The sequence below is a fragment of the Taudactylus pleione genome, unplaced genomic scaffold, assembly GCF_031769625.1.
Source record: "Taudactylus pleione unplaced genomic scaffold, aTauple2 ptg000609l, whole genome shotgun sequence".
In the NCBI taxonomy this organism is placed as follows: Eukaryota; Metazoa; Chordata; class Amphibia; order Anura; family Myobatrachidae; genus Taudactylus; species Taudactylus pleione.
In genome coordinates, this window is record NW_028285011.1 from 5475863 (window position 1) to 5495955 (window position 20093).

Sequence of the window (20093 nt, forward strand, 5' to 3'; positions counted from 1 at the left end):
CTGGAAATATTATTTATTATTTTTCCAGATATCTGTCCCTTTATGGTAATATATATATATATATATATATATATATATATATATATATGCCACACTTTCTTCTTTGTCTTTTTTTTTTATATTTTCTGATTTATATTATTGCAAGAGTTAAGAACGAGTCAACGCATTTGTTGATATTTTTATTTAAAAAAATTTATTTGCATACCATTATGTTTATTAACAAATTGTATGTTTTTTTTGTTTTGTTTCTGTATTGTTTTAATTTTGTATCCTGAAAATGTAATAAAAAATTATCAGATTTAAAAAAAGAAATGGGGAAATCAGCCTGACACCCCCCAAAAGATGCACTAACATTGGGGATCAGTATAGATGTACCCGATTTCCCCCCCTGAAGCTATTTGGGGTACTTAAGTGCTTTCAATTGCTTCTATATAGCGTCTTTGCTCAAGTGGTGAAGAATAGCATTAAGCAGTTTAAAAAAAAAAATAAGTAGTCCTGTCAAATTTGGGGTACTTGAAAATGGGTGCAAGCATGGTTTCAAAATGCTAAAGTGAAGTTTTAAGTGCCGCCAAAAACGCACATTCAGCAAGCACCAGCAATCAAAAAAACATCTCCCCCATACTTGCAGGCCCACCTAAAGTCTATTTCGCTACTTTTTATGTCTATACCCCCACTTTGTACTTTTTCGCCACATTTTCAAAGTTATTTTTTTGGGTGTTCCTCATTTTTATTAGTTTTTTTTATGCAGTTATCCTTTGGGGGCTGTCCGAAGGGTGCAGAGTGGTTTCCGCAGTTTTGCACCCCAAAACCACAATTCTGCACTTTTTACCGCCTACTATTCATAGGCAAAACTTTTTTGCCTATTACATTGCATTGACTTTCCGCGGATGGAATTGAATACGGACATAAGTTTCCGACAGGCGAAAAGTCGCAATCGGCGATACTGCGAAAAAGTATTGCCGATTGCGACTTTTTGCCTGTCGGAAACTTATGTCAGTATTTAATTCCATCCGCGGAAAGTCAATGCAATGTAATAGGCAAGAAAGGCAGATTCAGACTTTTTGCCGGCAATTGAATACGGGACTAAATATGTTGACACATGTCTACATAAACAATTTGCTAAGCTCGCCTAGGATTTGAGAGATTCCAACCTGATCCTTAAAGAACTAAAGGATTTCATATGGGAAGATGGTTATTTTTTTTGCATTACAGACGTAGCTGCCCTATATACATCTATCCAACACCACCGGGATCTTAAAGCTACCAACTTCTACCTCCATCAAGAAAACCAACTACAACAATTTAATTTATTTTAAACAGTATCCTTTTTAAAGCATAATTATTAATTAGTCAATAATGTTTTTATTTACAAACCCAGGGCACGGCCATGGGTGCACAGTCTGCAAACCTTTTTATGGGCCATTGGGAGGACAACCTTATATAGCATAACAACCACTTTTGAAACAACCATTTTTAATTTGGAAATGGTACATTGACAACATTATTTTTGTTTGGGAAGGGAATCAAGAATTTCTGGAGAATTTCCTTCATTGGTTGAATACCAATAGTCTTAACCTAAGATTTGAATCAACTTTCAGCAACTAAATTATCAATATCTTGGACTTACAGTTTTACAGTGAAGGGAAAGCCATCAACACAAGAACCCATTTTAAAAAAGTGGACGCCCATAACTATGTGCTACCCTCGAATTGCTACAACCCCACTTGGATTCAGATAATATACCCAAAGGACAATTTTTCTGGATAAAGAAGAACTGTAAAAAAGATGATACATGCAAAGTATAATTCTTCACTAAATGGTTTGAAGACCGTGGCTATCCACCAGATCTAAACCAGATCTACTGGATAAGAGGAGTAAGGCATACAATCATATACAGCAGGAAGAAGGCAACAAAACCTCAATGAAAACAATTCTACCCTTCATCACCCGATTCAGCAATCAAACTGAACAAGTAAAACAAGTATTTAACTGACTTCGGTGTATACTGCAGCGAGATCTTATTCTACAACTAATCCTGCTTCCAAAACCAACATTAATTTTCAAAAAAGCACTCAATTTAAAACTCAGTTTAGCTCTGACAGTCCCCATACAATATAAAATGAAAGGAGAAACCTTGCTCAATCTTAACTCCAAAGGTTTCTGACCATGTGTTTCCTGCATAGCATGCAAATCAGTAATTAAAAGTCAAACATTCATATCTAATATGGACAACAAGGAATACTTAATCACTGAAAAATAACCTACTATAATGACTACCAGAGCCATAGCTAGACTTTTTGGTGCCCTGTGCCAGAAAGAGCATTGGCGCCCCCCCTCATTTTTCAAAGGGACATAATGCACCCAAAAAAGGGGAATTGCCTCATGGAGAAGGGCCAGGGAAGAGACAGGGGAGGCCAGGAGATGCTGGGGATGAAATAAGAGAAGGTTATAAGTGAGAATGAAAATAAACAGAAATTTGACAGGCCCAAACAGCGCCCCCTGACCTGTGGTGCCCTGTGCGATGGCACCGGCCGCACTACCCTAGCTACGGCCCTGATGACTACAATATGTTATTTACTTATTGGATTAGCCATTTGGTAATATAATATGTGGGTAAAACTTTGAGATGTCTAAAGAACATTTATTGAATATGGCAAAAGGACTACTGACACACAGTGTCTCCAAACATGAAACTCATCAAAACAGCAGGAGAGGTTTGAAGTTCATGGTTATCAAAAGAAACCAGAAGAGCCAAGAAAGGGTGATAGACAGAAGAAGCTCATTAAATGAGAGACATTTTGGCTTTATCAACTAAAGGCTTTAAAGCAACTCTATATTATATGCCATACTGTATGTACTGTACCATATGTGGCCATGTATCCTGTGATTAGGCCATGTCCCCTGAAAGGTACCCAGTCCCAGCCAAGCTTTCCACTAATTTGGACATAAATTGTATTGTCTCTGTAGTTGGTGCCAACGTATACCTGCACCTTTATATATATATCAACATTTTTTACCTTTTATGTTTAGTGTGTCATTCTTCCTTCCTTATACCTATATTAATATTATAGGTTGAGTTTTCATGCCCTGTTTATAGAGTCCTGCCTAAGTTTCTTGTCTCCATTTTGTAAATTACATATGAGTAGCACCACGAGAGAGAGCAGCACCACTGGTAGGACAGTGGTACTGTAGAAAATGATAGTACCCTCTCCCTAAAGAACAGATTCCAGATGCTCTCAGGAATTTCTATATCATACTTTTTTTTTTCATTTGCCTTTTTTTTTGAGACTTTAGACCTCTCAGGAGATACCAGGACTCCCTCTTGGAAGAAAACGCTGCATGGAAAATGTGGGACGTCAGTTAAAATAACTTGAGTCCTCCACAAATTCACTTTCTGACCCGGAGTCCAAATCCACCCTTAGATTTGGATTCCTCTTCTGGCAGATTGCATTAGTGTAATGTAGTGTATCTGTGGGATCAATATGAGGAGTGACCTACTCTCAGGTCAAGAGATTGTACAGTCTCAAAAATGTTTTCTCCTTTTTAGATGTAGTTGAAAGCTGAACAGAAGAAAAGCGTTGAGGGACACTTGCAGATTTAGAACTGGAGAGCAGAGGGGATGTGGATTCCAGAAAAGAAACGTTCTCTTGTGAGCACAAAGACACTGCACCAAATTTTTCAAACACTGCAACACAGAACGCTGGGACATCTAGAACCACAGGGTCTTTGGATCCAATAAGAAGATTCTCCCATTCTAAAGATTCTCCTCTAAAGGCCATAAGAAGATAACCCACAACCTAAATCTGAGTGGCAGGAGCAGAAATTGTGAAGGACCTCCATCCAAATAAACTAAATACTGGCTGGACAATAGGAAGGTTGAGCAGTGGCCAAACACTCAGAAGGCTGGGCAGCGGCCATATGCTCGGAGGCCTGGGCAGTGGCCATATGCTCGGAAGCTTGGGCAGTGGCCAGACACTTGGGAGGCTGGGAAGCAGCCAGACATTCAGAAGAAAGACCCTTGACACAAGAAGACAAAGCTGAAGATTCCAATTTGGAACCCTCAGGAGCAGACTAATTAGCCACATGCATGGAGAGAAGGGCAGAATTATCCATGTGCCCAGAGGCAAAGGCAGAATTAACCACATGCACAGAGGCAAAGGCAGAATTATTCATATGCCAGAAGGCAAGGGCAGAATTACCCACATGCCCACTCCCTGGGTAGGAGTCTTGGATGGCCCCAGCAGGGCAGGAGTCTTTGATGGCCCTGGCTGGGCAGATGCAGAAAGAACCTCAGACAGATCAGTGATCTCATATCTAGTGCTTGGTAGTCATCTGTGGGTCTTCAGACTGAGTAGTCACTTTAATAACCTCTGACAGGATGGACATCTTGGAGACCTCAGGCAGAGCTATGCATCAGACAGGAACGTAGCAACTTGAACTTTAGGAACCCTGGATGGAGCAGTCACCTTTAACTGGGCAGTCATCTCAAAGTTCTCAGATTCGGTTATCATCTTGAACTCCTCAAGCAAACAGCTGTGACTGGAACCTCTGGACTAGTGAGCACAACTGGAACCTCAACACTAGAGGGAGACATAGCAACCACTGGATTGGTGGCAAACACATTAACCACTGGACTGAAATTGGATACCAGGCTGGACTCAGATGCTATCTGTGGTATAGGAACTCAGGTAGTTGGAAGCGCACATTGGGCCCACACCCTGACACTCACAACCGGAGACTGCACCCCAATATTAGGAGATTAGGCTTGCATCTGACATTTGGAACTAGGGACTGTGTCCTGACAGTAGGACATTGTGCTCATGCCCCATAACTTGGAATTGGGAACTGTGCCCTGACACTGGTAGACTGGGCTTCAAGGAGACCTAACTGAGCAGCCTGATACAGAATCTCTGGTGCAGCAGCATGATACAGAATTTCTGGTGTAGTAGAAACAAAACCTTCAGTGGTGTGTAGAACACAGCTTTCAGATGGGACAAGACAGTACATAATATCCCAGACCACCACAATACAAACATCATTGTCTGTTCTGTGCTTGCTTTTCACTTCTGAGAGGCTAATACATGGACAACTCATAAACCTGCATTTGCTTGAAGCAGAAGGATTAAACCTTTGACCAGTAGGAAGCAGTGGAGTAGCTAGAGGGGTCAAGCGGCAGACCCAGCAGAGGGGGGTGCCACCGGCCAGGTCATCGTACCCGCAACTACGGACCCACCCCTGGCCTCCACTGCACCGTGACCGAAGACTTTGATGTGACTCTCAGGTAACTGTGCCTGCTGGTGCTGGCTGGGCTGAGTGTAGGGGGAGCTGCAACAGAAGTGCACAGCCCCTCCCAGGCAGTCTTCCTATGTACCCTGACAGCTGCCGCAACGGGGAGGGGGGGCAGATGTGCCAGATGGGAGGGGAGGTATGCAACATAATAGAAATTGATGCCAGCGTTGTATTTATTTATCTGGCTGTATCTTTTGAAAGCAGTGTGTGTGTGTCTGCATATGTGTGAAAGAGGTGTGTGTGTCTGCATTTGTGTGAAAGAGGTGTGTATGTCTGTGTAGGCTTTATCAGTGTGTGTGTGTATCTGTGTCAGTGTGTGTATCTGTGTCTGTGTGTTTATCTGTGTCAGTGTGTGTGTGTGTGCATTGTTGTCAGTGGGTGTATCTGTGTCAGTGTGTGTGTGCATTGTTGTCAGTGTGTGTATCTGTGTCAGTGTGTGTGTATCTGTATCAGTGTGTGTGTGTTTATCGGTGTCAGTGTGTGCATCTGTGTCACTGTGTTTGTGTAACTATGTTAGTGTGTGTCAGTGTGTGTGTATCTGTGTCAGTGTGTGTATCGTTGTCAGTGTGTGTGTATCTGTGTCAGTGTGTGTGTATATCTGTCAGTGTGTGTCTGTGTCAGTGTGTGTATCTGTGTCATTGTGTGTCTGTGTGCACATCTGTGTCCATCAAATACACATGCGGAAATTTGATAAGGCCACAAATATGTAAAAATTCACTAAAAAAAGGGGTGAGAGGTTAAAGAGCTCAATTTACTAAGCATTCCTATATACTTTTTTCTGTCCACAGCAGTACTCTGTTCAGGTCAGCCCTGTCACTCCTAGCTATATATATATATATATATATATATAAATAGGGAATATCCCATTTGGAGCTTTTCAGCCCCTCATTCACATGTCCTGATGGTGTGCTGAGAGGCGACGTGGGGGGGGAAGATGATGGTGTGCTGAGAGACGATGCATTGGAAAAGTGATGGTGTGCTGAGAGATGATGTGGGGGGGAGATGATCATGTGCTGAGAAATGATGTGGGGGGAAGATGATGGTGTGCTGAGACATGATGAGTTGGAGAGGTGATGGTGTGCTGAGAGATGACGTGGGGGGTGGAGATGATGGTGTGCTGAGAGACGATGTGGGGGGGGAAGACGTGGTGTGCTGAGAGATGATGTGTTGGAGAGGTGATGGTATGCTGAGAGACGACGCATTGGAGAGGTGATGGGGTGCTGAGAGACGACATGGGGGGATGATGGTGTGCTGAGATTTTACGTGGGGGGGAGATGATGGTGTGCTGAGAGACGAAGTGCGGGGGAGATGATGGTGTGCTGAGAGACGATGCGGGGCGTGGAGATGATGGTGTGCTGAGAGACGATGTGGGGGGAGATGATGGTGTGCTGAGAGAAGATGCATTGGAGAGGTGATGGGGTGCTGAGAGACGATGTGGGGGGATGATGGTGTGCTGAGAGATGACGTGGGGGGGAGATGATGGTGTGCTGAGAGACGAAGTGGGGAGGGAAGATGATGGTGTGCTGAGAGATGACATGGGGGAAAGATGATGGTGTGCTGAGAGACGATGTGGGAGGTAGATTATGGTGTGCTGAGAGACAATGCATTGGAGAGGTGATGGTGTGCTGAGAGATGACGCATTGGAGAGGTGATGGTGTGCTGAGAGACAACGCATTGGAGAGGTGATGGGGTGCTGAGAGACGACTCATTGGAGAGGTGATGGGGTGCTGAGAGATTACGTGGGGGGGGAGATGATGGTGTGCTGAGAGACGAAGTGGGGGGAGATGATGGTGTGCTGAGAGACAATGCGGGGGGTGGAGATGATGATGTGCTGAGAGACGACGTGGGGGGAGATGATGTGTGCTGAGAGAAGACGCGTTGGAGAGGTGATGGGGTGCTGAGAGACGATGTGGGGGGATGATGGTGTGCTGAGAGATGACGTGGGGGGGAAGATGATGGTGTGCTGAGAGATGAAGTGGGGAGGGAAGATGATGGTGTGCTGAGAGATGACATGTGGGAAAGATGATGGTGTGCTGAGAGACGATGTGGGAGGGAGATTATGGTGTGCTGAGAGACAATGCATTTATAGAGGTGATGGTGTGCTGAGAGATGACGCGTTGGAGAGGTGATGGTGTGCTGAGAGATGATATGGGAAGGTATTGTGGTGATATGAGAAACAGCGCAGGGGGAGATGATAATGTGGCTGAGTGTCGATGCAGGGGGGAGGCGATGGTGTGCTGAAAGACAATGTGGTGGGGAGGTGATGGTGTGCTGAGAGACGACGTGGGGGAGGTGATGGTGTGGCTGAGAGATGCGGGTGGTGGTGGCAGCAGGCAATGGTGTGCTGATAGGTGACACGGTGGGGAGGTGATGGTGTGGATGAGAGATGCGGGTGGGGGGGCAGGCAATGGTGTGCTGAGAGGTGACACGGTGGGGAGGTGATTGGGTGATGAGAGACGACACAGGGGGCTGGCGATGGTGTGGCTGAGAGACGATGCAGTAGGGAGGTGATAGTGTGCTGAGAGATGATGCAGTCTTTGATGTAGTGAAGCATATAGAGGGGTCAGTATTGTAGGGTGTAGAGGAGTTTGTAATGTAGTGTAGGGTATAGAGGGGTCAGTGATGTAGAGTAGGTTATAGAGGGGTCTGTAATGTAGAGTAGGTTATAGAGGGGTCTGTAATGTAGTGTAGGGTAGAGAAAGGTCAGTGATGTAGTGTAGGGTATAGAGGGGTCAGTGATGTAGTGTAGGGTATAGAGGGGTCAGTGATGTAGTGTAGGGCCAGTATAGAGGGATTTATTGATGTAGTATATGGTATAGAGGGACCAGTGATGTAGAGTAGGTTATAGAGGGGTCTGTAATGTAGTGTAGGGTATAGAGGGGTCAGTGATGTAGTGTAGGGTATAGAGGGGTCAGTGATGTAGTGTAGGGCCAGTATAGAGGGATTTATTGATGTAGTATATGGTATAGAGGGGTCAGTGAAGTAGAGTGATCTGTAATGTAGTGTAGGGTATAGAAGGATTAGTGATGTATTGTAGGGTATAGAGGGTCAGTGATGTAGTGTAGATATAGAGGGGTCATTGATGTATTGAAGGGTATAGAAGGGTCAGTGATGTAGTGTAGGGTATAGAGGGTCAGTGATGTAGTGTAGGGCCAGTATAGTGGGATTATTGTAGTATATGGTATAGAGGCGTCATTAAAAATACTAATCTTTAGGGGTCTATTCACTAAGCGTTGGAGAGAGTGAAAGTGGAGAAAGATAAGTCCCAGCCATCAGCTTCTAACTGGTAGTATACAGGCTGTGTTTGACAGTTAGTATCTGATTGGTTGAGACTTATCTTTCTCCACTTTATCTCTCTCCAAGGCTTAGTGAATAGATCTCTAAGTATTTAGGCCACTATTTATCAATGAAGCATAACCCCTTTAACGCTCACTAAAGGGGTTATGCCATCCTTTCTGGATTTAACAAACAGCGGTAATCTAAAATTATAGCTGTCTGTCAAGCATTGCTTTCGCCATCTTTTAGATGGCGGGAGTGATACGATGCCCATTGCTGGCAATGGAGACCCGGCGGTGCCTTTCCAGCCACTGCCGGATCCCCGTATCATGTACATGCGCAGATGAACCATTGCACATGCGCATAACACCGGAGCCCTGTAGCTGGCAGCATTAGGCCGACAGCAGCCCAGCAGAGGACCTCGCAGAGGAGGAGGACTTCGCAGGACTTCACCAGAGGGGTAAGTATAGGCAAATACCAGTAATTTTTTCGATTGTATCACAGTGATACTAAACGAAAATGGAGCTGGTGTTTACCATCATGGATAAATAGGGGCCTTAGGGCCTGACTCAGCAAGGATCGCAATTGCAAAGCTGCACACAGGCACTTTGCAATGCAATCCTTGCAATAATGCAAATGCAGCAGGAGGTGTATGACACCCCCTACTGCATTTGCGGTAGCAGTGCTGGGATCACCATTGCGACCATCGGTGGACGATGGTCGTGATGGTGGATGGCAACGGGCTTACTCAGGCTGGCCAGCTTGCGAGCCCAGCAGACTGCATATGTCCACGCAGTCTCTGGGCTGGCCACTCCCGGAGAACAGAGTGGACATGCCCCATTTCTGGGAATGCAGGACATCCCTGCACCGCTCCTTAAATGCCTTTGCCTGTTACTCACGCAGAGGCATTCAAGGGCTAGTGTGCATGTTAGCAGGACCCATTCTGCACACTCGCATAATCGTGAATCTGCGTGCACTGCTTAATTAGCTCCTTAGTACTCTATTATGAAATTAAGAAAAATGCAGGAAAAATTACGCAATCTGGGTAAAAAAAAAAAAGAACAGGGTCTAAGGTAAGAATAAGAGTGACCCACGCCATGCCTTGCACCACGTATTGTTATGCTTAAACTGAGATATGTTCATTTTTTTGTATGGGGGTGAGGTGCGTCAAAGAAAATTTTCTCCCCGAGTCGGCCCTGTGTGTATGCTTTTTTTGCTTATCCCTAAAATATTTAAACACACTTGTGAAGGTGACTGGTAGTTCCATGTAAAGTCTCTATTTCAGTTTTGTTTTCCTTTAAACCTTGCAGAGAGGTTTCTTGTAAACGTTTTTGCTTTCACTTTGACCTCTGGTATTTAGATCGGAGAACAGCCTCGCCGGACCAGCTCATAATAACTGCCTGCTCAGCCAGGCTGCAACGCGGCTGCCTGGATTGGTGCTTCGCTCTACTCTACTTCCCCAGTGCTGTAAGGATGTTGGTGCGGCCGGTGCCTTCGCAGAGGACGGCACCCGCCGCCACAATCCTTATTGCCGGATGCCTGCCACAGTGCATGTTATGATAGTGGTGCGACTGGCTCTGGCTCAACTAAATACCTTCCCGGCTCCCCGGCTCCACCGCCCATACTCACAGACCCGCACTATATGGGGACAGACATCATGACGTCACAATGTCTCCCACAGTACAGTGCGGGGAGACTTTGTACCAGCAAGCAGGAGCCAAGTTGTGTCAACTTCAATCTGCCCCAGCTGGAAGGGCTCTTCCAGACCGTGACTTTCTCAGTATCCCGGGCACCGGCACCATCAACTGGTACATGCGGCTTCTGCGGACCCCGGAGGAGGTAATTACTATGATTGTTACAGGGGCAAGGGGCACTTACTGCTGGTGATATAGAGGAAGGGTTCACTTACTATGGGTGACATGGGACACTTACTGTGGGTGATATAAGGGCTGGGAGCACTTACTGTGGGTGATATAAAGGCTGGGGCACTTACTTTGGGTTATATAAGGACTGGGGGCACTTACTGTGGGTTATATAAGGGCTGGGGGCACTTACTGTGCGTGACAAGGGCAGGGACCACTTACTATGGGTGATATAAGGGCTGGGGGCACACTACGTGACAAGGGCAGGGAGCACTTACTGTGGGTAATATAAGGGCTGGGGGCACTTACTGTGGGTGATACAGGGGCAGGTTACCGTAGGTTACAATGTAATATAATGGGGAGATACAGGGACAGAATACAGTGGGTTGCAGCATAATATAATGTAGTGATAGAACCGCAACTTTCCTTTTTGGTGCCCTGGGCCAGATAGAGTATTGGCGCCCCCCATTTTTCAAATAGGTACATAAGACACATACCCGGAAAAGGGGGGGGGGGGGGAAGCATGGTAAATCTAATTTGTCCCGTACGATGATGATGGAGTACCAATCTCGTTGTACCACGTTTATCCAGGTGTCACTGCCAAATATAGTGTGAATCCAATGGCTGCAGTGATGATACACAATAATTATGCAGTAAAGCTCACCAGGCTTATATGTAGGAGAGCGCTGGTGAAGCTGCACCTGCAGCATGATTTGTCCATCAGAATAGCCGTGAACAAGCCTGGAGCTGGCAGTGTAGATCACCCACTGAAGGTATTGAAAGAGTGCTGCTTGTAGTGTATATGTAGCAAATATTAGTGGTAGGGAGGTCTGCAGGGGTATATTTAGGGTTCTGAGAGCCCCTGGCAAAGTAAGGGACTGGCGTCCCACCCATCATAATTGAAATAGGGAAGGTGCGTCTGGCAAAAAAGAGACATGGGTTTATGAAGAAGGGGCATGGCCCCACAAACACACACATATATATATATCAAAATATATATAAAACACACACACATATATATATATATATATATATATATACGCACACATATATATGTATATATATATATATACACATATTTACATTTATGTATATATACTATATATATATATATATATATATATACACCTTTCTTGCAAAATATATTTATACAGTATTATTATTACCATCCCCAGGCATCCTGAAAGCCATCCCCAGGCAGTGGTAGTTCTGCATTGATCATACACTGTTACTGGCCCCAGTGTCCGTCACCAGACCGCACTACAGATTTCAAGCTCAAAAGAAACTACAGCTACCGGGAGCTGTAGTTTGTTTTGAATTCCTTCACTGTAGCGCAGCGCCTGACACTGGCACCGATAACAGTGGCTCCTGCCTGCTGTTGTGTGAGTCTCCGGGCAACGCACTGCCCAGGGGCGCACACTGACACCAGGTACAACACTACTTTGTGTTTCTACCTCCTGGCCGCGGATGGCATTGCTGGGCGGCGCCCCTTCTTGGCTGGCACCCCTGGCGAAGGCCATCCTGGCCAATAAGTAGATACGCCCCTGGTAGGAGGTATTAATTAGCCGGTGAAAAGGAAATGTATTTTGACTTATCTTACAGATTTAGAAACGGCCAAACTGAATATGTTTAATAGGGTTGTGCTTGCTTCTGCATCCTTCAATTCTAAAGCTAGGGGTGTGGTGATACTTCTAAATAAGTCTCTTCCTTTTTATGATTCATTCATCTGTTATTGATCCTGAAGAAAGATTTGTGATAATAATCATTATGTCATTTGCAACCTCTATGCCCCAAATGTATATTCTAAGTTGTTTTTCAAACGTTTCTTAGCTAAACTCTACATTATGACTTCTTCAGAATTAATTGTAGGGGGCGATTTCAATTTAGTCTCCTCTAATACTTTAGATAGACAAAGATGCCCTCGTCGTCGTTCTCCCCTGCCTAAATTTTGGAAACAGTCGGGAAGCCGATGGACGGAATCCCGACTGTCTAATCCCGGCAAGGGCTAAATAACAGGTGTCGAAATCCCGACGCCTGTCATTTTCCCTACGCAGGGAGACCGACATCCGGCTTACCGATCGAAGGTAAGCCAGACGCGGACAGCCGCGCGGGGGGATTTAAGTATAGGGTTCCCGAGGGGACTCAGGGTTAGGCACCCCCTAACTCCTGGGAGTTTAGAGTTAGGCTAGGGGAAGGGAGGGTTGGGGTTAGGCACCCCCGCAGGGAGGTTAGAGTTAGGCACCCCTCCGGGGCACTTAGGTTTAGGCGGCGGGGAAGGGGATGTTAGGTTTAGACACTTGGGGGGAGGTTAGGGTTAGGCACCCCTAAGGGAGGGTTAGGGGGGAGAATAGGTTAGTGAATACTTACCTCTAGACGATTGGGATTGTCACTGCTGCCGGGATGCGGCTGTCGGAATTTGAACCGCCAGCGGTAAATCATAATGAAACCCTAAATTTGGTGTTCCATTTTTTGCTCAACAATTACAGCTCTCTGATGTTTAGAGAGTGCAGTATCCTACTGATTGTGAATATACACATCTCTGCCGCGCATGGTACGTTATCTCAGATCGATTACTTATTTTTAGCTGCACATTTATTGCCTAAAGTTTCGGATTTGGCAATAGAACCGATCTGCATCTCAGACCATGCACTAGTGTGGGGATTCCCTACTAATCTGTCTAATTCCTTAAAATGTAGGAACATGTTGGAAGCAGCGTGGCAGTCATATCTTCAGGATAATATGGACCATGCGCAGCAAAATCTTCAATTGTTCTGGCAAGGTTCCAAGCCGGTAATTCGAGGGGCTATTTTGTCTTTTGTAAAACAACACTCTTTAGATATCCTATGTTACTACACAGAAATCCCTCACAGAAGCCTATGAGGCTTATGAACAGCTTCCTAATCCTATACAAAAGATGTATATTTACACGCTAAACTAGAATTTGAAACAGTACTTTCCCAAATTGGTGATAGGTGTGCTTTTCAACAAAACTTTCATTTTCATATGCATGGTAATAAGGCAAGCCATTTACTCTCTGTCTAATATGTTAATATGTTAAACTCACCTTCAATAATCAAACCCCTAAAGATCATGCGCGTTCACGTTTGTAGTTCAGTCAGACTTGTCAATTCAACAATTTTCATCAAGGGAATATGCAAAAATCGTTTGTAGTTCAAAAAAATCATTCATTACACTTTAAAAAATGTGACAGATAATCTGACAGAAAATCGTTGTGTGTGTATGCAGCTTTACTCTAACTACTCTTTAGAACTAGCCCTTTTTTCACCATATTCGCCATGTGCACTATTACATTCTCCTCGGTCATTTATCCCCCATGACATATTAAACAATATCCTTTTTAGGGATACATATTTTTCTTGGTTAGCCGATAATCATAGGTTACAACGCAATCCCCGTAGCTCCGGGTTTACCACGTTTTGGGGAAATCCTCTTTTTCCTTCAGGACTTGATAACGCTATTTTTTTTACAATGGCGCTCTAAAGGTATTGCTGCTATTCGTAATATCTTTGATCCAGGTGGCACTATGTTTTCCTTTCAAAGTCTCAAAGATAAATACAATACTCCTAATTGACAGTTTTTCTATGTACTTACAAGCCCAGGACTTTGCACGTTCTCTCCCTCCCCCTTTGCTTGGTAGTAATGAAAAAGATGATCTTGTTTCTTTGCTTACCTCACTTGCTACTTTAAATGATAAAACTAGATGGCTCACTTCCCTGTTAGTACAATGTCATGCGATCTCTTTTTGGTCAACTACAGTGAACAGTTGGAAATATTTAATTCCTGCTTTAGAGAATCAGGAACCTCTCCTAAAATATTATGATTCTACACTCCGTTACCTTTCTTCTGTTTCTTTACAAGAAACCCATGTTAAGATATTACATAGAATTTATATTTCATAGGCCCCGAGGAGGCATATGGTTACTGAAGAGATGGGTCAATGTCCCAAGTGCCATTTTACTTCTGCTAATATTTTGCATAATATATAGGAATGCGGAAAGATTCGTAAATTTTGGGGCAAAGTAATGTTTTTTATAAATGACCTGTTCTCTTTGAGATTTATGTGCAGATCCATTGGCTTTGCTATGTTCCAACTTTGATTGTTTATCTCAGTAAAGTTATATATTTATGATTTGATTATATATAAAGATATTTTATTTGTTTGATTTTGACATATATGTCTTATAAGTCTATTTTATATTGATTTTGGTATGTCTCACTTCTGTGTGGGGTTTACTACCCCCCCCCCCCCCACACACACACACACACCATTTTTTTGGGATGTATATGTCTGTTCTTTTCAATTTCTGTGATTTATTGTTATATATTTTTTCTCTTTCTGTAAATATAATAAAAAAGTGTTTAAAAAAAAAAATATAACAATAAATAACTTTTGAAGTTAGTTTATGGCCTTTAATAAATTTGGCCTTGTGATTATGCACATATTAATTAGTATGTAGTTATATTGCCGGCGGACGGAATGGCGACCGTTGATATACCGATGTCAGAATCACGTCACCCGGCATAATGCCGACGTCAACATCCCAAAGGAGAACAGTATATCGGCGTTGGCATCCTGAACCGCCGCAATCCTGATAGTCTGGACAGGTAAGTATTGTCCATTTCCCCGGGAAGGGGAGGTTAGGTTTAGGCTCCCCAGGGGGAAAATGAGGGTTTGGCCCCTCCCCCCCGGGAGGGTTAGGCTTAGGCACCACTGGAGGGAGGTTAGGGATAGGCATCCCCCCGGGACAGTTAGTTTTAGGGTGCGGAAAGGGAGGGTTAGGCACCCCCTGGGGAGGTTAGAGGTGGGGGAGTGGGGAGGGATAGGGTACTTACCACCCTCCGTCGGGATCTTCAGCTGTCGGGCTTCTGTTCAGCCGCTGGTATTTCATACCCATTCCCATTAATTCAAGGTGAAAGAGACATCAGGAGACAGAGCAGGCCAGGTTCTAGAGTGCATGCGCGTTAGTAGAAGTGTGAGGGAGTATACACGTGTAATAGGCTTGGGACCCAGGCACAAATGCAGGATTTTCTGGGGGTGTATGTATGTATGTATGTGTATATATGTGTGTGTATGTGTTTGTTAAACATGCACATGTATATATTATATATAAAATGCACACTAATACATACACAGTAAACACGCACTAACATGCTCATTTATGCACATAAAACACTTTATAAACTCACTAACTCATACACGGTATGCACACACTCACATATATGCACATTAACAGAAACATATACACACACTAACACTTGAACAATAACACGTACACACATATATACACAATAAAACAGTACACATACATACACTATTGATGCAGCAACTTCTGCATGTGCAGGTTGTCAATGGGGGCGGGCACCTCGCATAATTAGGCGATTTGCAGTGATATGTAGGCGGGGTTTGCCATATTTTCACTGCACCCACCGTGGCCATTGGAGGAAGGAATCAGTCCGTCCGGGGTAGGGGGGGGGGTGGGGGGGACTAGCTACTCAGAAACACACACGTAAACACAACATGTATGGAATACAATACAAGCACAAAGTAGAATTAGTCTACTCCCCCAAAACATACAACTAGGTTGCGTAAAAGTATTTCTAATTCCTCTCAGATGCTGTCTGATAAGGAGCACATGGTGAGCCCTCTAACTATCCTGCTATGCATTAAATCCAAAACTAACCGTGGGTCTGACACACCCAGCCGTTTCCAACTTTCCAATAAAGAACATTGAAGTGGCAACTTTATCTCGCTCAGTTAAGATGTTGTTACAGGACATTCTGCAAAAAGAAATGCACCAGCAGTTGGAACCAATAAAGGTAGAGTAAGGACCCCGGATTCAAGAAGTCATGGTCTCCCCACGAGACCACACCCTTTTTTCGTCTGTGTGCAGGGGGCTATTTACAACACTGGGTGTCACTGACCCCGGTGCCGCCACTGCCTATTGGTAATATAAAAAAGGTGAACTTTTATATAAAACAGCTTGTTTTCTTTGATTAATGTAGAATACTTGTTAATGCATTGCCTTATAGGAAACACTTAGTAGGCAGGTTGCATTCTTTGACATTCATTGCTGACTAAGAATTCTGCAAAATATGGCTAGTAAAAGCAATGCCCTTTTAAACATGGTTGGAAGCGCCAGGTTTTAGAACCAGATGCTTAGTAAATAACCCCCTCCCACACACTTATTCTGTGGTTCCATCACTTTTATCTGCAGATCAATTTCTAAATATTTCTATCTATCTGTATATATATATATATCGGTTTGTTTTTCTTTGTGATAGAGAGATTGAAATTCAAATAAAAACATGTAATGGGGGGTACACAAACCAGTATGTTGCCTAGGGCCCCATGGGGTCTTAACCACTTCCTGGCGTGGTCTCATCATTTGTAACCACACCAGGCAAGTGCTTTAAATGACATTGTCGCAAATGACACAACCTGTCAGTTACGTACAGTGGGTGGCTGCCGCAAGATAGTCCTCCAGCAGGCGCCAATAGCAGAGGGACATCTCGGCCCCTCTACACCCTCCCCCCAGTGACTGTTGTGCTGGCGATCACTGCTGATCAGTCAGCATGACAGTACCCCTAATTGGCGACGGGAGAGAGCAGCCGCCGCCACCAAGGAAATGTAAATCAACCCCCCTCCAGCTCCCCAGCGTGTATTGGGGAAATCAAAGTTGCGATGTTCTGAACATGAATAGTCCAATATATTGATGACAGATATTTTTTTTTTTTATCTAATCATGTGGGATGTTATAAATAGATGTTCATGACATAACTGAATCATAAAAAAAAAATAGTTTAACTTGTTTCTGTCAGTATTTAGGGCACTATTAATTTACCCATCATCACATGGAAATGGAAGATGTTATAACTTCAGCAACCTACCCATGTAAAAGAGCCTAACATTTATTACCCCGTAACATTGCCAAACTTTGAAGCGCCTAAACATAAATGTGAATAATAGCTCCAAAGTAATAGCTTGGATGCTTTGAAAATTATTAATAGTTTCTTTTTTCTCCTCTTTCTGGTAAATAATGTACATATATAAGTGTTTGTACAATTCAGCTGGCTTGTATTAAATTAGTTTAACATAATTTTTCTAAATTCATATTTCCTTTTATACAGTCCTCAGTAATCCTCAGCAACCTTTCATATATATATTTTAACTATGGTCTGACAGTTTGGAAATCATATCATCTGACACATTCCATGTGGAGTGGTTATGTCACACATCTACACATTACACTGATATCTGAAGTGATCAGCCTATAAATAAACCTTACATGTGTTCTGTTACAGCTGTATCATGGATCTTTTTCAATGTTCCTTTTTGCATGTCACAATGAAGTATGGACAGGTTTAAAGATTAGAGGAGTATTTATGAGTGATTCAGTTTGGATCGCAGTTGATAATACGCAGTCGGCCAATTGTTGCCTCCTGCACATGCATCGCAGTTAGCGAACTAGCCAGTACGATCGCAGACGCTACGCAGACCCATCGCAGAGTGATTGACAGGAAGTGCCATTTTTGGGTGGTAACAGGGGTGGTCGGCCAAAGGCAGGCGTGCCAGTGTGTTCGTACGCCGTTTCAGGGGTGTGCGACTGTGCATATGGGTCCAATGGTACTCGATTGTACCAATGGTTTTGCTATTCTGCTGTTACAGATGTGCATATGGTAAAGTGGGCGTCCTTATGTAGTGCGGAGTTTGCATTGTGATTGCAGTGGTTTGGTTTACTATCGCAGTTGAACTGTGTGTGTACGCAATATTGCGGTCCGCAGTGAAACAGGCCCAAAACCAGAAGTGCTGCTCCAGATATTTGCAGAACAGGTCTCATCTCACCGGAATTTCATTAAAGCCCATGGAGGACAAGTGGAACTTTTCCTTGCCATACAAGATGAAATTATAGATTTGGAGGACTGGCTTAGAAGAAAACACATGGGGGAAAATTAATCTATTGCTCCTGTGAGGCAGGAAACAGAAATTGCAAAAATCTACCTTCAATCTTAACCGTGCCGGATCAGGATAAAGAGCCCTATAGTCGTATGCGGCTTTGAAAATGGGGGCGTCTCGTAATTACCATAGGCCACCCCCCCAAGTGACATTATTTGGGGGCATGCCCGCATGACATGCCTCCCGTGTTATGTCAGGCTGGGGGAGAACCCAGCGCTACATCACTAGCTGGGCTTCCCCCAACCGCGCATCATCCATTCAGGTACTCCGGCACAGTCTTGGCAGTGGAGGGGGCCCAACCGCCCGACCAGACCACCCGCGGGACACTTCGGACCAACAGTGCTGTCCTGCTGAAATTGGGATGTTGGGAGGGATGTGCCCTCTATGGGGTGGCACCCGTTCGACCGCACTGGTCGAACATCACAAGAGCCGACCCTGCCTCCTGTCACAATACAGACAGCGACAGCGGCATCCCGATGGTTGGTATCCCTTCCCCTCCCTGCTTGTAGTCTAACCCTCCCCGTTAGTGCCTAAACCTAACCCTTCCCTCCCCCCCCCACAGCTAACACTAAGGATGCCCCGGACTTACCTCATTCGGGCAGTCATCCTTCTGTGTTCCGGCGTCGGGATTAAGATAGGCTTCGGTATTTTGACGCCTATCTTAACTCCCATGTCGGGATTCGGCCACCAGTCTGCTAACTACATCCCCTTGCAAAGGCTCCAATTGCTGAAATGTATTTCTGTTCAGCCCTCTTACCTTAGTTCCATGATCTCTACAGACAGGAAGAAAACAGGTTTCCCCTCCAACTTATCAATTTGAAGTCATTAGATGACCACAGCACCCTCTGCTCAAATGTGAAAGAGCAAGGTTGTAATTCACAATGTCCAATGAATTTTTACTGTATTTCTATACAACTATAAGAAAGGACTTCATCATAACATATAAGCAGCCTTATTGTATATATTACATTCTTTCTAGAATGACAAAGGGGTTAGCAGAGTATATCAGAGGTAGAATAACATAGGATTTATATTTACAAACCTTTTTAAAGCAAAATCCCCATACCACCACTTGCCATAGCATGTAACAATGCTTCAACCACAACAAAATGCTAATTAAAATATTAATGATATCTTACTACTGCCAAGTTACATAAAATGTGGTCCAATCAGTTCAAACTCTGTTGGCAAAACTGTTCCCATAATGGGGATAGAACAATTATTCATCCATTTTGGATATCAATTTCCACTCCAATTGATCTTTCCCCTTTAGTTGCACTCCTCCATCTATAACCCCATCCAATTCCCACACATGACCGATATGTACAGAGTCACATTTTGATGCTATCGCTCTAAAGTGGAAATGCTTTCCCTTATTCATAGGATTATCTGGGATACGTTCAGTATCCCGGCACAGGGCTGGCGTCGCTTAGAATAGCGGCGCCGGCATCCCGAAGGTAAGTAGCGGGGTTGGGGGAAGGGCTAGGGGGGTGGGGAGGTTGGGTTTAGTGTCCTGGGAGGGGGAGGTAAGGTTTAGGCACAAAGGGGGGGAGGTTAGGTTCAGGCAATGGGGAGGGTTAGGGTAGGGAGAGGGTTAGGAAACCTACCGTCAGGTGTCGGTGTCCTAACCCTGTCGGGACTTTGACCGACGGGAACCAGAGCACCAGCATCCCGTACCCATCCCGGATTAT